General features: G+C 36.2%; 1 protein-coding gene across 2 annotated transcripts in view; it reads left to right on the top strand.

Annotated features, from left to right (window-relative positions):
• Positions 1-16,402, top strand: part of PAK5 (p21 (RAC1) activated kinase 5) — a 286,511-nt gene that overhangs the window by 107,469 nt on the left and 162,640 nt on the right. For both annotated transcript variants that reach the window (XM_002747354.5, XM_008995745.5), the window contains one exon: positions 12,615-12,764. The gene's annotated coding sequence lies outside the window, so the exon portion shown is untranslated. The remainder of the gene's footprint in view (positions 1-12,614; positions 12,765-16,402) is intronic.

Here is a 16,402-nt window from a genome sequence, read left to right as displayed (position 1 = left end):
GCAAAGTGTTATGTTTATCAGCTAGTTCCAACAGTATTGGTAAGAGAGAAGTTGGTGTCTTTTCTGGATTATGCTATTGTTTTGGAGTTGTAAGTATTCAAAGATGATAATTGATGTTATGCAAGCACCATTTCTTCTCAAGTAAGAGAGAATTACAAACCTTAGAGCTAACTGGAAGAAACCATGTCCAGACAGAGGTCTTATTATGTTGGGGATTTTGCTGGGGCTGTGATTGAAGAGGATGGCATGAGAGGAAGAGCAAAACAGGAAACAGATATTGACAGACCAACCCCAGATTAGAGAACCCTTAAACTCCCTATAGCCCTTGGGTAGACAGCTGTCTAGGAGAGGGGAAGTGTGTGGGTATATATATGTACCAAGTGGAATTATCAGATCTGTTGGAGGAATCCGGTCTACAAGAGAGCTCACATGAGTTTATTTTATCACAAAGACTTGGTAGTAATAATTATGCTAAATTAAACTGGGAAGGATACAGACTAAAATGTCAAGAATCTCTTGAGTACTGGGATTCTGAGTGATTTTTTTCTGCTTTGTGCTTTTATGCATTTCCTCAATTTTTCTACAATGAACACATAATAATATATCATCAGAAAGTTTTAAAAATGTGTAACTTTTTTCATTTGTTTGGTGCAAACTACTTGTTTGGTAATCTCTGGGAATGCAAATGAAAATCTACCCTAGGAAGCACACACTTTAAGTATTACTGAGTTATCAGGTAATTTGGCAGCCTTAATGCTAGAAATATATCATTGATGTTAGAGTACTTAAGCTATTAAAAAATTTTTTTTACTTAAACTTTCAGAAGAGTGTATTTTTTTTCCATTTTTGACAGGTACTAATTTTTGGCTTGAAGTTTTACAGCTTAACATGCCACCTGACCTCTATACCTTCTATTTGACCTAATGAATCTATCGATCATTTTAATGAGCTCATTTGACTCTAAAGAAAAATCCTTACATGTCAATTTTCAATGTAAATGAATTCTGTTCTAAAGACTGATAATTGCATTGGAAGCTGATTATAAAATTGTGCTATTAATTTGGACATTTTATATTCACTTCAGACTTTCTATATTATTATGTTTTATTATCCATGCTGCAGAATATAAATAAATGTGTTTTATTATTTGCTTGGGATTTTAACTAAGGCTTAATGGATTTTATTCTGGCATACTTTAATGTCCCCCAAATTCTTCTACTTGCAAAGTACTTTAGTTACAAAGGAGCCAATTTCCATGAACATACTTCCTCTACACTGCAAAGTATCTGCTTTAAAACAGGCATATTTTAAAACTAAAATAAAACCCCAACTAGTTGTTGTCAGCTTTTGTCTTGCTAGTACCATTTCTATCAACAGTTTTTGAAAATTGTATTAGTCTGTTATATTTGAAATGTCATTGTTTTCCTCTCTGGTTACTGCCATTCCAAAGATCTTTTAAACATCACAGTAAATCACAGAGTTCCTCTATAGACTTTGATGCCCAATACAAGAGCCATTAACCACGTGTGGCTTCTGAGAACTTGAAATGTGGCTACTCCAAACTGAGATGTGCTAAAAGCAAAAAACAGCAGGAGTTTAAAGACCTACTATGCAAAAAAGAATGGAAAGGTCTTACTGATACATTTTGAAATGGTGATATTTTGGATATATTTTGTTAAATAAAATGCATTATTAAAATTAATCTCATCTTTTTATCTTTCCCTTTTTAATGCAGCCACTAGAAAATTTAAAATTACATTTGTGACTCATATTTGTGGTTCACATTATATTTCTATTAGACAGTGATACTTTAGAGCTTGTTTCTTCACCAAGGAGACATGCTCAACAAAGATGTTGGTGAATGAAGCCCCCAGTCCCTAGATACATGAAGCTTTATCAAGATAATATCCACCCAAGCTATCTCCCATTAGATCAGTGTTCACTGGACCTCACTGAGGTTTCTTGCTGAATATGGCAGCATGGGAATTTTCTCTTGTCTTACTTTGGATTTGCTTTTGAGAAACATTTCCTGTCAACCATTGGCAAACGTGAATCCCAGTCATTTTTCATTAGATGAGGCTGAGTCTTTATACAATAAGGGTTAGCACAGCAAAACAGCATACAAGAATTTGAAATCAGCAATCAAGAGCTTAGTGAAACAGAAAATCACTTGCTTGGGCTAACAGTGGTTGCTGGTGTCTGCAATTTAGTGTGTGTATAGATGTGCTTTCAATCCACAGGAGTCAGCGTGACATGTAAGAACACATCCATATCATCATAGCTTCTCCAGATTGTTGTCAAGAGCTTTTACCTTTTACAAAGAGTTTTCAGAGCCTGAGACACTGCTAAGCATGCACATATTATTGCTTTTCTGTTAAAGGTTTGTGATGCAGAAGAAATGATAAATACCTAAATTGAAAGCAAGGGTTCGACATTCTTGAGTTTCTTACATAACTGAGATATTGTTTAAAAGTGGTAGGCTCCATAGAAGTGTCTTTTTAAAAAATGGTCTGAAAACATAGGAGTATAGTAGCACTAATAAGTTGAAATATCCTCTGTCATGGTAATTTCATTGATGAAAACTGGCATTTAGTTTAAAAATAGTAAATATAAAAACATCAGATTGAATTGTACTAACTTTTATTAGAGATATAAACTGTTAGTAGCTCTTAAGTATTTTAATTTATAGGTTGTCACTTCTAATATATTTTTAATACTCACCAGATTTATTAATATTTTTAAATCTGCTATCATATAAACAACTAATTATTTTGCATGTCTGTTTTCATGATTGTTTTTAGGAGAACATAATTTAGAATTTGTTTGAAAATTCTAATTCTCTCTGTCTCTCTCTCTCTCTCTCTCTCATACAGGCTGGAGTGCAGTGGTGTGGTCACAGCTCACTGCAACCTCCACCTCCTAGGTTCAAGCAATCCTCCCACCTCAGTCTCTAGAGTAGCTGGGACTACAGGCACACACCACCACATCTGGCTAATGGTTTTTTTGTATTTTTTTAGAGAGACAGAGTTTTGCCATGTTTGGCATGAGTACAAGAACATGTAAAAAACAAAAACAAACAAACAAAAAAACAGATCACAACAAATCTACCAAGGTTTCTTCTATCTTAGAGCTCTACCTGAAGTGGGGATGGATACATGAGTTCTTTCTCGCTTCATGGTCCAAGAGGACTGCTGAAACTTCAGCCATCACATTAATTTTCTAGGCAAGAATCAGTAGAAGTGGGCAAGGGCAAATAGGGCTTATTTGGCCTGCCATCTCATTCTAATGAGCTTTCCCTAAAGTCTCACTAAAACACTTGTGCTTACATTCCATTAACCACCCCTGGGCGACAAGAGATACTGGGAAATATGGTCTTTTACATAATACCTCATGCCTAAATAAAATCAGGGTTCTGGTGCTATGGAAGTGGATATTGATTGAGACAATAGCCAGCAGTATTAGACACATTAATCAAAGCTACCAACTTTCAGTTTGCTCTGATTGTTGGCCAGCGTTATCAGACATCCAAACTTTTCAGAAGAAACTACAAACAGAAATTTTATGTGCTATCTCCTGTATTTTAAATGTTAGCATCCCATTCAATTTTTAAAAAAATTTTATTATGAAATAATTTTAGGCCTACAGAGAACTTGCAAAAAAAAAGTATAAATATTTCCATATATTCTTCATTCCTAATGTTAACATTTTGTGTAACCATAGTACAGTTACCTAAAATTGGAATTTTTAATTGGAATTGGAATTTTTAATTGGTGCAATACTATAAATGAAAAGTTGGCATTATTCTGTAATGAGCCAGATAGTAACCATTTTAGGGGTCTGTCACTACTACTTAACTCTGCTATTGTAGTGAGAAATTAGTCATAGACAATGCATAAACTAAGGAAGGTATCTGTGTTCTAATAAAACTTTATTTACCAAAAAACACAGGTCCAGGAAGGATTTGGGTATGGGATATAGTTTCCCAACTCCTGCTGTAAACTGAACTTATAGACCTTCTTTGATTTCATCAGTTTTCTCATTAATATCCTTTTTCTGTTCAATCCAAGATCCAAAATGTATTTAGTTGTTATGTCTCCTTAGTCTCTTACAATCTGAATTACTTTTCCCTTCTTTTTTGTGAATTTGACTCTTTTGAAGTGTGATTTGTAAAATATCCTTCAATTTGGATTAGTCTGAAGGCTTCTTGTGATTAGACTGAGGTTATCTATAATACAGGTGTGTGCACATGCATGGGTTAGTATAGATATATGTGTATATATTTCCTAACTCTGAGAGAACCTACAGTCAATGACACTACAGAGCAAAGAGTGCACCTCTTGTTTTAGTTTATTTGTGCTGCTGTAACAAAGCACCTGGGATTGGGTGACTTAGAAAAAACAGAAATTTATTTCTTGTGATTCTGGGGTCTGGGAAATCCAAGATCAAAGAGCTACCAGGTTCAGTGTCTGGTGGAGGCTCCTTCCTCAATGATGGCACCATCTCAGTATCTTCACGTGGTGAAAGGAATAGAAGGGCAAAAGCAGCTCTCTGAGGCTTCTTTGATGGGCATTGATCCTGTCCATGAGGGGCAGGGCCCTCATTGCCTACTCACCTCCAAGGGCCCCACCTCTTAATATTATCACCTTGGGGGTTAAGTTCCAACATATAAATCTTGGGAGGACACATACATTCAAACTATAGCACCCAGATCTTGGTTGTTTGTAAAGTGATTCTTCTGCCTCAGCCTCCCGAGCAGTCTTCCAAGCAGCTGTGTGCCACCCTGCTTGACTAAGTTATTTTCGTATTTTTAGTAGAGATGGGGTTTTACCACATTGGCTAGGATGGTCTCGCACTCTTGACCTCAGATGATCCACCTGTCTTGGCCTGCAAAAATGCTGGGATTACAAGCGTAAGCCACCATTCCTGGCTGACATTCTTGCTCCTGTATAACTGTGGAGCCTTCAGGGAGCACTCTGGCATACTAGGAAAGTCTGGATCACTATTAAGTGATGCCAAGCCCCAGTCCTCCAGTTGACCCAAGGGAAGAGGAGCCCATATAATGGGGGGGAACCCTTTAGATCCAGGGCTTAATCCTTTGCTGTGCCACAGAGGTCTTTGGCAGACTCCAGAAGACCAGGGGCCAATTTTTAACATAATGTTTTATTTTGCAAATTTATTGAGATAAAATTTATGAAACACACAATTAACTCTCTTAAAATAGCAAGTTTTAAATTGTTATATTTTACCATTTTAGGTATCAGATTAAATTTAAGTTAATTTCTGTTTAACTTAAACACAGGAATTAAAACAGCTTTTCTAAACTTAATGTTGTGTAGTATCTAAAGTTCTCACACATACCTCATTATATTTAATCCTCTGAAAACTGAGTAAGTAGATGCTATAGAGTAAGTACATGCTGTTATTACCTTGGTTTTAGGATGAGGAAGCCCAGAGAAAGGACAGTTCAGTCAATTAAGTTTAAAAAGTAAGTACAATAGGCTAGAACCTGGGGCATCTAGTTGATACAAGCTTTAAGTGCTTTTTCTATTGAAGCAGAAAACCAATATATCTAAACATAATTGTTCACTTGGCTTTTCAGTGTAAAGAACAGTTACTCCAAAAATAAAAGCTGACACATTATAAACTGCTCTCTGGAAGAAAAAAAAACAATAATGTGAGAATATTATAGTTCATAGTCCTAGAAAGCTCAATTCTTCTATTATCTCAAGAGAAATGTCTCAAAGAGGCCAGAAACTCAGGCCTGATATTTTCCTGTAGGAAGAGGTGAAGATGTTTTAAAAAACTGAGTTTTCTTATTACCTGAAAAGAAAAATAAAATAGTGTTCAATCTGTATTTGGGGAAATCCCAAACAGTATGTAGTTCTGTATGCTCTGAGAACTTTCCCTAGAGAGGATTTCCTGCAGTTGACAAACACATAAATAATTTCTGCAAAAATGCAGTCCCGTATGTCACTTTCCTTGTTTTAAATGAAAGAAAATCCATTTGTGAGTGGATTAGGTTTTCTAAACCCCAAAAGTTATTTGTTCAATTTTTTAAAGTTTCTATTATGTTGCTTTCTCCTCTAGATGCAGAATATACCTTATTCCAACAGTGAAGGAAAAGAAAAGATGCTGAGCTCTGGCTATAAATATTTTATCATATATAGAGACAAAGATCACAAGGGGGCAGATGAGTAGCAGGAAACAAATGTGATGTTGTTTTCAAATCCTCAGAGGAGGTTTATATTAAACTGTCTCTGCCAGCTTGTTTTCTGCTTGGCTTTTACACTGTCAAACCCGGTAGTGGAACCCTTTTGTGTACTTGGAGTTTACCTACTGGATGAGTAGTGCAGCATCTAACTGAAAGTGTTAACATTATCCACGTTATAAAGAAAAATAGGCGGATTGATGAAGACATATTTCTAAGAAGGATAATCCATATTTTGGGGGGTGGAGAAAGGTTCTATCTTAGTAAAGACAATAGGTTAAAAAATATGTTGTATGTTGGGTTTTCTCAATTCAGTTTATTCTTTTTCTCCTCTTACTAATGCCTCAGAGTAGCTGGAAGGTTTTAACCTAACAGGACTTAGCATCTTTCATGATTTCATAACCAGTTGGAGTTTTTTTGGCCAGAACTCAATATTAATGAGGACAAGGTCTTGAGTCCACTCTCCCTGAGTCGGGAACAAAGTCCTATTTTCCTAACATAATGGCACAGACCACTATCAAACTTACTGCTCACAAAATTGCATCCCTGCGTACAAGGGAAAGTGGATGAAAGGGTGAGTAATACAACAGCTGTTCTAAAATTGCAGATCTGATGGAACCCTTCCTGTCTCTAAATTACCTTGAAATGCATTTGCATAAGGGGCTGCCATCCTTGAACGTGAGAAGGGAAGATAAGCATGCAGAGACTGTTTATACTAGTAGAGATGGTAGTAAATCTTCCCTTTGTTTTATATACAATAGAATTTTAGTATTTAAAATTTTTAGAGTTTAAATTTTAGTTTTTAAACTCTAAAATTCTATTGTATATAAAGTGGAAGGAAGGCTCATTAACTCTGAGATATGAATATATTATTTATATTGGTCATTTACCAATGTGCCTAATAATATATTCATATCTCAGAGTCAGGTGCCATTTGTAATGCAGTCGTTATATGTTTTGAATGCATCCATGAATGAGCATGTGATGGCCAACATCCCCAATATAGGAGTAAAATGTCCAGAGAACCAATGTAAATGAAGTATACAAAATGGTGGCTGGGTACGGTGGCTCACACCTGTAATCCCAGCATTTTGCGAGGCTGAAGCAGGTGGATCACCTGAGGTCAGTATTTGGAGATCAGCCTGGCCAACAGGGCGAAACCCTGGCTCTACTAAATATACAAAAATTAGCCAGGTATGGTGGTGGGCACCTGTAATCCAGCTACTCATGAGGCTGAGGCAGGAGAATCATTTGAACCATGGAGGTGGAGGTTGGAGTGAGCCAAGATGGTGCCACTGCACTCCAGCCTGGGCAACAGAGTGAGAAAAAAAGATGGCATAAACTTATGTGAAACTTAGTTATGCTTCTCTGTTCATTTTACCCCTTTTTATAACACACACACACACATCAAAACACAGAGATGCTTATCTTGCTTGTAAGTCAAAATGTGGGTAAGCTAGGACATTTAGGATTTTTGTTTGCTTGTTTGTTTCTTTTTCAAATTATTCAGATAGCAGGTCACTGATTTTTGGCTCGAAGAGCTAAAAATCAGTGACTAAAATGCTGCTGGGAATGGTTTTGTACTTGGTAAAAAATACATGCTAAATCTTTTACTATTCATTATTGGCCAGGTACTCTACATTGGCTATTTAATTTCATCCTAAAGACCACTCCACTTTCCAGAAAATGATATTCATCTGCATCTTTCAGATGAGTAAATAATCTCAAGGAATAAAAAATTGCCTCGAATCATGCAACTAGTAAAAGGTGAAGCCAGTCTATGGATACAAAGCCAACTCCTTCCTCTTGAAGGTTGGAAACGCAAACACTAAATTTAATTAACATCTATACCTTCTGTTAAGATGTGCATTATCAACATGCTCAGAATGGTGTAGCTGTTATCTGAACACAATCTACTAAACATTCAGCATTCAGATTTCTTTTTCTTTCTTTCTTTTTCTTTTTCTTTTTTATTTTTTTGATGCAAGGTCTGGGTCTGTCACCCAGGCTGAAGTACAGAGGCATGATGATCTCAGCTCACTGAAACCTCTACCTCCCAGGCTCAAGCCATGCTCCTATCTCAGCCTCCCAAGTAGCTGGGACTATAGGCACACATCACTACACCCGGCTCGTTTTTATATTTTTTGTGGAGTTGGGGGTTCATCATGTTGCCCAGGCTGGTCTTGAACTTATGAGTTCAAGTGATCAGCTCATCTCTGCCTCCCAAAGTGCTGATATTACAGGGTGAGTCAACACACCTGGCCCTCAGATTGCTTTTTAAAAGTTGGTAATGGTAATATGGCTTTAGCAGAGATATATGGGTAAAGGCTTCTTAATGGCATGTTTTAAGAGAAAGAAATAAGAGAGGAGAGTTTTCGTGGTGATTTGAGAATGTTAAAGTAATTTTATAATACCTAATATTTCTTTGTTTAATTTGGCTATTTGTAGTATAAATAGAAAATTAAAAGTAGTATTAATTCTTAGAAAATAAACTCAAAATGGTTAATTATATAGACAATGTAATATAATGATGCTAATAAAGTACAGAAATTTATAAAATGCATTTAGTTTTCTTTTTCCGGATCAAAGGAATAATTCTGTCAAATATATTGAATTATTATTATGCAGTGGACCCACATGATTATATCACTTTTAAAATGGCACTCCATGACAAGGTGACTTGTTTGCTATACTCTAAACTATTTGAATAGGGTATCAAAAGACACAGAAAAGAAAGTATGTCTACTTGTATGTTAGCCTATTTTGAACTAATTTAAAAGCAGCTGTCAGAATTAGCTTTCTAGGATTTCTTGTTGCCTGTGTAAGGCATTGCTTTTTACTAAGTCTTACAGAGCCTAGCTATAATAGTTTAAAACATAGAGCATGCTTTTGAGAAGATATTTTTAGCAACAAATTACTTTATATAAAGTACAAGTAACTTGATATTAAAGGTAACCATTTTAAAATACTGAGAAGTAAATGCCTGTAATCCCAGCACTTTGGGAGGCCGAGGAGGATGGATCACGAGGTGAAGAGATCGAGACCATCCTGGTCAACATGGTGAAATCCCGTCTCTACTAAAAATACAAAAAATTAGCTGGGCACGGTGGCGTGTGCCTGTAATCCCAGCTACTCAGGAGGCAGGAGAATTGCCTGAACCCACAAGGCGGAGGTTGCGGTGAGCCGAGATGGCGCCATTGCACTCCAGCCCGGGTAACAGGAGAGAAACTTCGTCTCAAAAAAAAGAAAAAAGAAAAAAAAGAAAAATCTTCGTGACACCATTAAAACATAAATTAATACTTCTAAGGGGGTCTTAAACATTTTTCAAATGCACTGGAAAATAGACATGTAAAGTATAATCCCTCCATTGTACCTCTCACAGAGTACTGATATTTTTACAGAAAATACAAGGAACTAAGTATGGACATTCTGTACCTGCAGTTAACTGGTGCATATAATGAAATAAAAGCTGGCATATCTTCTTCTTATCCAAGGAGAAAAGTGGAGCAATTTTCTAGGAGTTTAGGTTGACCTATAATGGACAAGGTGAACTATTAACCTATAATTATTTTAAGAAAAATTTTCTTTGAACTTGTCTGAAAATTGGAGAAGCAATAAATAATATCATGCAGAAGAAAATACCCGGGCTCTGGAATTTTATTTTTTATAGATATATCATAATTGTACATATATTGGGGGTATATGTGATGTTTTGATACATGTATACAATGTGTAAAAATAAAGCCAAGGTAACTGAGATATCCACCACCTCAAACTTTTACCTTTTCTTTGTATTGGGAACATTACAATTCTTCTCTTCTGGTTATTTTGACATATACAGTAAATTACTGTTAACTGTAATTTTCCTACGGCACTCCGAAACATTAGAACTTATTTCTTCAATCTAACTGTATTTTCATGCTCATTAATCAACTTCTCTTCATTTCTCTTTCTCCGCACTTTCCTTCCCGTCTCTGGAAAGCATAATTCTACTAATCTACCTCCATGAGATCTACTTTTTTTTAGCTCCCATGTATGAGTGAGAACATATTCTTTGATGGCTTGTTTCACTTAACATAACAACCTGCAGTCCCATTCATATTGCTGCCAATGACAGGAATTAATTCCTTTTTGTGACTGAATAGTGTTTGATTGTATACATACACCAATTTTCTTTACCCGTTTTTTTCAGTGATGGAAACTTATGTTGATTCTGTATCTTGGCTATTATAAATAGCACTGAAATAAACATGGGTATGCAGATACCTATTCAATACAATGATTTTCTTTCTTTTGCATATATACTTAGCAGCAGGATAGCTGGATTGTATGGTAGTTCTATTTTTAGTCTTTTGAGAAACTTCCATACTGTTTTCCATAATGGCTGTACTACTTTACATTCCCACTAACAGCATACAAGCATTTCTCTCTCTCTCTATCTTTGCCATCATTTGTTATTTTTTGTCTTTTTGATAATAGCCATTCTAACTGGAGTGAGATAATATCTCATTTTGTTTTTGATTTGCATTTCCCTGATGATTAGTGATGTTGAGCATATTTTCAGACACCTATTGGGAATTTGTATGTCTTCTTTTGAGAAATGTCTATTTAGATATTTTGTCCATTTTTAATTGGATTATTGTTTCCTGTTGAGTTGTTTGAGTTTCTAATATATTCTGGTTATTAACCTCTTGTCAGATGGATAGTTTGCAAATATTTTCTCCCATATTATAGAGTGTCTCTTCACTTTGTCGAATGTTTCCTTTGCTGTTCAGAAGTTTTTCAGTGTGTGGTAATACCACTTGTCTACTTTTGTTTTTGTTGCCTGTTCTTTTGAGGTCTTACCCAAAAAATCTTTGCCTAGACCAATATCTTGTGATGTTTCCTCAATGTTTTATTTTTGTAGTTTCATAGTTTAGGTTTGACATTTAAATCTTTAATCAATTTTAAGTTGACTATTACATATAGTGAGAGAGAAGGGTCTAGTTTCATTCTTCTGCATATGTATATCCAGTTTTCCTAGCATCACTTATTAAAGAGACTGTTCTTTCCTCAGTGTATGTTCTTGGCGCCTTTTGCAAAATTAGTTGGCTGTAAGTGCATGGATTTATTTTTGTGACCTTTATTCTGTTCCATTCATTGGCATGTCTGTTTTCATGCTAGTGCTATGTTGGTTTGGTTACTATAGCTTTGTAGTATAATCTGAAATCAAGTTCTTTAATGCCTCCAGTTTTGTTCTTTCTGCTCAGGATTGCTTTAGTTATTTGGAGTCTTTTATGTTTCTCCATTAATTTTGGATTCCTTTTTCTATTTCTGCAAAGAATGTTATTAATATTTTGATAGGATTGCTGAAATTTGTCTTTTTAATAGGTCAGCAGAGAATATAGGAAATGATATTTGCTTTTAGTTCCTGGGTCTTTCATAAAGAATATAAAATCTGTGTGTATTTTATATTCACACAGATTTTCTAACCTATCTATACTATTTATTATTTACTCATTTAAATAGCAGGGCCATACTGAACCATAAACAAGGTTGGGAATTTGTATAATCTGCATATAACTGTGATTCAGCAATATGTATATAGTTGATTCTCATTATCTATGATTTCATATTTCCAAATTCACCTTCTCGTATATTTTACATTTTTGTGCTTAATGTTGGTGATTCCATGTTTTGAAATGGCCCCAAAGAGCAGTGCTGGCATGCTGTCTCATGTTCCTAAGCACAATAGGCTGTCACACACCTTATGGAGGAAACAGGTGTGTTAGAAATTCTTTGTTGAGGCATAAGCTACAGTGCTGTTGATTTGAGTTCCATCTTAATCAATCAACAATATGTGTTATGTAAGATGCCTTTAAACAGCAACATACATAAAGCAAAATTATATATTGATTATTTGACAAAAATACTGGAGCCAGAGACTTGCAATAACCTAACCCTCAATTTCTTCTAGGAACAATGCTTCACCATTTGCTAATTCAGTGTTTGTGGTGACTTCATAAATCACAACTACTGCAAATATCAAGAATTGACTGTATTGAAAATGTACGATTACCAGTTAGTGGGCTAGACCCCAGAGATTCAGGGACCAAAGGCACAGTGCTTGGCCCCACAAGGATCAACATCTATTGGAAAGATGGATTAGCAATAGAATGATTATACAGAGTGGAGAAAATGCTGTGGTATAGATGCAACCAAGGTACTAAGAGGAGTCTAACCCTACCTGGGGTGTCCAGATAATGATATACAGATCCATAGCTGCATACCTAAGAAATGATAGAAACAGTAAAAAAGAATGTGCTTCATGTGGGAGAATGTAAAGTAAATGTGGCTTTGTGTTTAATTTTAAGCACAGCATAATGTTGGTGGGGTTCTGAATCATTTTGGTACTATGTTGTTACAGAAATACACCGTGGTGAAATATTTCCACCTCTTGCCAAAATGAACACTGAGAAAAAATGAAGAAGGCTGACAAACACCAATGAAAAGTTACAGAATAGAAATAGCCACACTTTTCTGGAGTCTTTAATTCATCTACAGCCATCATATAAAGGTAGGGAAATAAATCATCTTGTGGTTTTGTCCATTTAAAATGTATTTTAAAGTAAACAATACTAAAAACAAAGAAACATGCATGTGTTGATTCAACAATATTCATTGGGTGACTGCTATAGACCTGCTACAGTGCCTGCAAGGTATGGCCTTGCAGAAGCTCACTTTCCAGGGGAAAGGGTAAGTAAGTAAATGAAAGGGAAACTGGCAACCACTGATAATGTCTGTGAACATGAGAAGCAGGTTAACAAGATAAGGGATGACTGAGAGACTACTTTAGTTGACTGTCAGAGCAGACCACCTAGAGAATTTGAGCTGGGAACTGAGTGATAGAAAAAAGCCAGCCACATAGGGTTTGAAGATTGTGCCTTCCATGTGTAATGAACCAGGATCCACACTGATATATTCAAGGTTTGGAAAGCAGGCCAGTATCACTTTAAGAGAGGGGCTTTGGGAAAAAAACATGACATAGGAGATGAAGCTGGAGAGTTGTATAGATGTGGGAAAATGTCTTAATTTTATTTCAATAAAGATGGAAGTCATTGGAGAGTTATTAGCAGGCTAATGAAAGAATTTATATATATTTTAAAGGCCATTCTTCTGTATTTTGGCCAACTAGTATGTATGGGGGTTTCAGGAGCTGAAAACAGGGTGCTCTTATCCATATAAGAGATACTGCTGACTTGGCTTAGGGATGTGGCATTGGAGATGGATGAATTTGAAAGATATTTTGTGTCTGCTTCAGAACATAGATGACTACCCAAACTCTTTATGAATCTCCAAATAGAATTCTAATTTCCATATGCAGGATATGCTGTCTATTTGTGTTTTAATACACAATAATCAGTCTGTAATTTATTCCACTGTTTCAAAGAACTGCTTATGATACATATGTTTGTGGCCTGCTTCTGAAACTTAGAAGATGTTGATGTCAAATTGTGAAAAGAAAGAAAATTCTGCCCCTAAATCTCATATTCTAGGTGGGTTATCTTCTAACACTCAGAGGCTTGAGCATTCCAAATGTGTTTGTAGCTCCTCTCCTGCTTCCTGGGTGGCTCTTGACTTCTAAGAACATTGTTGCTAAAGCCACTGAGAGGCAGCCTGTGGGAAGGGTGTCCTTCTAGATGAGAAACATGAGTTTTTTAAGGACTGGTGGCTTAGGTCAGTCAAACATAACTTTAAGACTACAACTTTCATACTGGGTTTTTCCGAGATGGAATGCTGAAGGGAAAACTGAAATACAACTTCAAATTGGTGCTTTAAAATGATGAGAATATATGGATTTAAGCAATGGTTACCAGAGAAACTTATCCTCTGTGAAGTGAGGGTTTCACATCTTGGATTATGTAACCATTGTGCTATGTCCATAGGGGAGGGAAGGGAGGATAAGAGATGTGTGCAATGACCTTGTAGGTCCAAATTTGCAAGAAGCCAACAGCTACTTTTGGAAGGTGGACCACCCTAAAGTCTGTGTTCAGAAGAGTTATTCGTGACAGCTCAACTGAACAGTATTTTAAGATCTCAGCAAAGTACAGTTTGCTTTCCAATATTCATAACTGTCTGAAATCGTTCTAAACTTGTAAGATGTAGGAATTCTTCCTTCCTCCACCCCAGATACTTCTGTAAAACTTTTGGTCATTAGAAAACCACTCCAATGCAGCAGTTATACAGTGTTGGATAATTAAAAAGTCTCATGAGACTCTACAAGTTCACAGGAGAGCCAAGGCTCAAGCTTATTTAGGCTTTTTTTTTTTTACCCCACAGCTCAGGTAGCTAAAAGCAAGCTTTGTTAACAAGTTAACAGGTACAAACCATCAAACAGTAGAGTTTTGATAGACAAGATGGTACAGGATGCTGGTGGGGTTTTAGACTTTTCATAGCACATTATAAATCACTAGCTAGCACATTTCACTTCTGACTTGCTCAAAATCAATACCATGTTTCCAGGTGCCCATCAAGATAAGCAAAGAGCTACGCATGGTGCACAAGTTAACCCTTTCCTCATATGCTTAGAGAATTGAGCCAGGATGAAAACAGAGAAGACCTAAAGATGGCATACCCCATTCTGTGATTAGTCTTGTCATCCGCTGGACTAGGTACAACTCTTTGATTAGCTGGAGAGATCATTAACATGTTAGGCCTTTCAAGTAGAAGTCAAAGTTTCTTAAGAAATTATTGGATTCTGAAGCAACAAGACCAACATAAACTAGAAAGAGTGATGGTGCCTTAGGTTGATTTCTCCAGAAGCGGAGAGACAAAAAAATGGAGTAGTGTTTATTGGGAGGCAATGCCAACACACATTTGTAAAGTAGTGCAGAATGAGACAGAGAAAAGAAGGAAGACACAAAAGGTCCTTTATCACTTCTGTGATCAAAAGGTACACAATCACATTAGGTAACTTTGGGATACAGCATAGGACATAACTTGGATTTATGCCAACCAAGGACATAGAATTTAGGGTATTTAGCCACCTTCTCCCATCTGTTCTGACTAAGGGCTTCTCCCCTGGGTGGAAGTGGGGAGTGTTGACTCCTTGATATTTGTAAAATGCCATACATGTAGACCAAGAAGACTCCAGCAGCCAGAGGCAGCCCTCAGGTAGAGTTCCAGATGTTAAAGCCACCATCAGGGCAACTTGCACAATGATGATAACTACCAATAAAATGAGGATGGAGTACCTACAGTTTCTGCTACAAGAAGTGACAGCAAACATGATGGTGATGATCATGATCATATGAATAGAGCTATCATTTATTGAGCAACTAGAAGCCAAGTGGTATACTAAATACATGCATTTTCTCATTCAATTCTTATTTATTTGTTGAACATCTACTCTGTGTCAGGTGGGATATATATATATATATGAGGATATACACACACACATATATATATATATATATGAGGATATATATATATATGAGGATATATATATGTGTATATAAAATCACCACAATCTTGCCTCATCTATATTATTCCAGTCTTTAATTTAGAGATGAGCACACAAGGCTCATCAAAGTTAATCAAATTATCTTAAGTAACATAGGAAATAGAGTTAGGATTCAAACCCAGTTTTATCTGCCTTCAAAACCCTCCCTTGGTTTAGGCAACATTGTAATCCTTAACTAACTAATTAATCACTGACATTTTTCCAACACTCATCTATTAACAAGTCAGCAGGCACTATTTAGATTCTGAGATACAAAACAAAAATTGCCTCTTTTCCCAAGGAGTTCTATGTTTATGGAAGAGAAAGACCAAAAGAACTGTAGAATTATAAGGGCTATACTAGAAGTATGTTGAAGCTATTGAACAGGATCAAGGAAAAGAGTATCACTTGTTGCTGTATAACAAATAACCCCATAACTCAGTGACTTAAAATAATAAGCATGTGTTATTGACCATGAGTCTCTGAGTGAGTTGGGGACTTTTACTGATTTGGGCTAAGCTTGGCTGATCTCAACTAGGTTTGCTCTGTAGTCTGATGACAGGTTGGCTGGGGCTGAATAGTCTCAGATGCTTCACTCCCATGTCTAGTGATTGACTGGATGTGGCTACGGCAACTCAGTTCTCCAGTGGGCTAGTCAGGACTTATTCAATGGCAACTGAGCTATATGGATCACTTATTCAAGAGAATGAGTG

The sequence above is a fragment of the Callithrix jacchus genome, chromosome 5 (assembly GCF_049354715.1).
Source record: "Callithrix jacchus isolate 240 chromosome 5, calJac240_pri, whole genome shotgun sequence".
Lineage (NCBI taxonomy): Eukaryota > Metazoa > Chordata > Mammalia > Primates > Cebidae > Callithrix > Callithrix jacchus.
The sequence above is the reverse complement of the archived record's forward strand: the minus strand, read 5'-3'. Positions and strand labels throughout refer to the sequence as shown.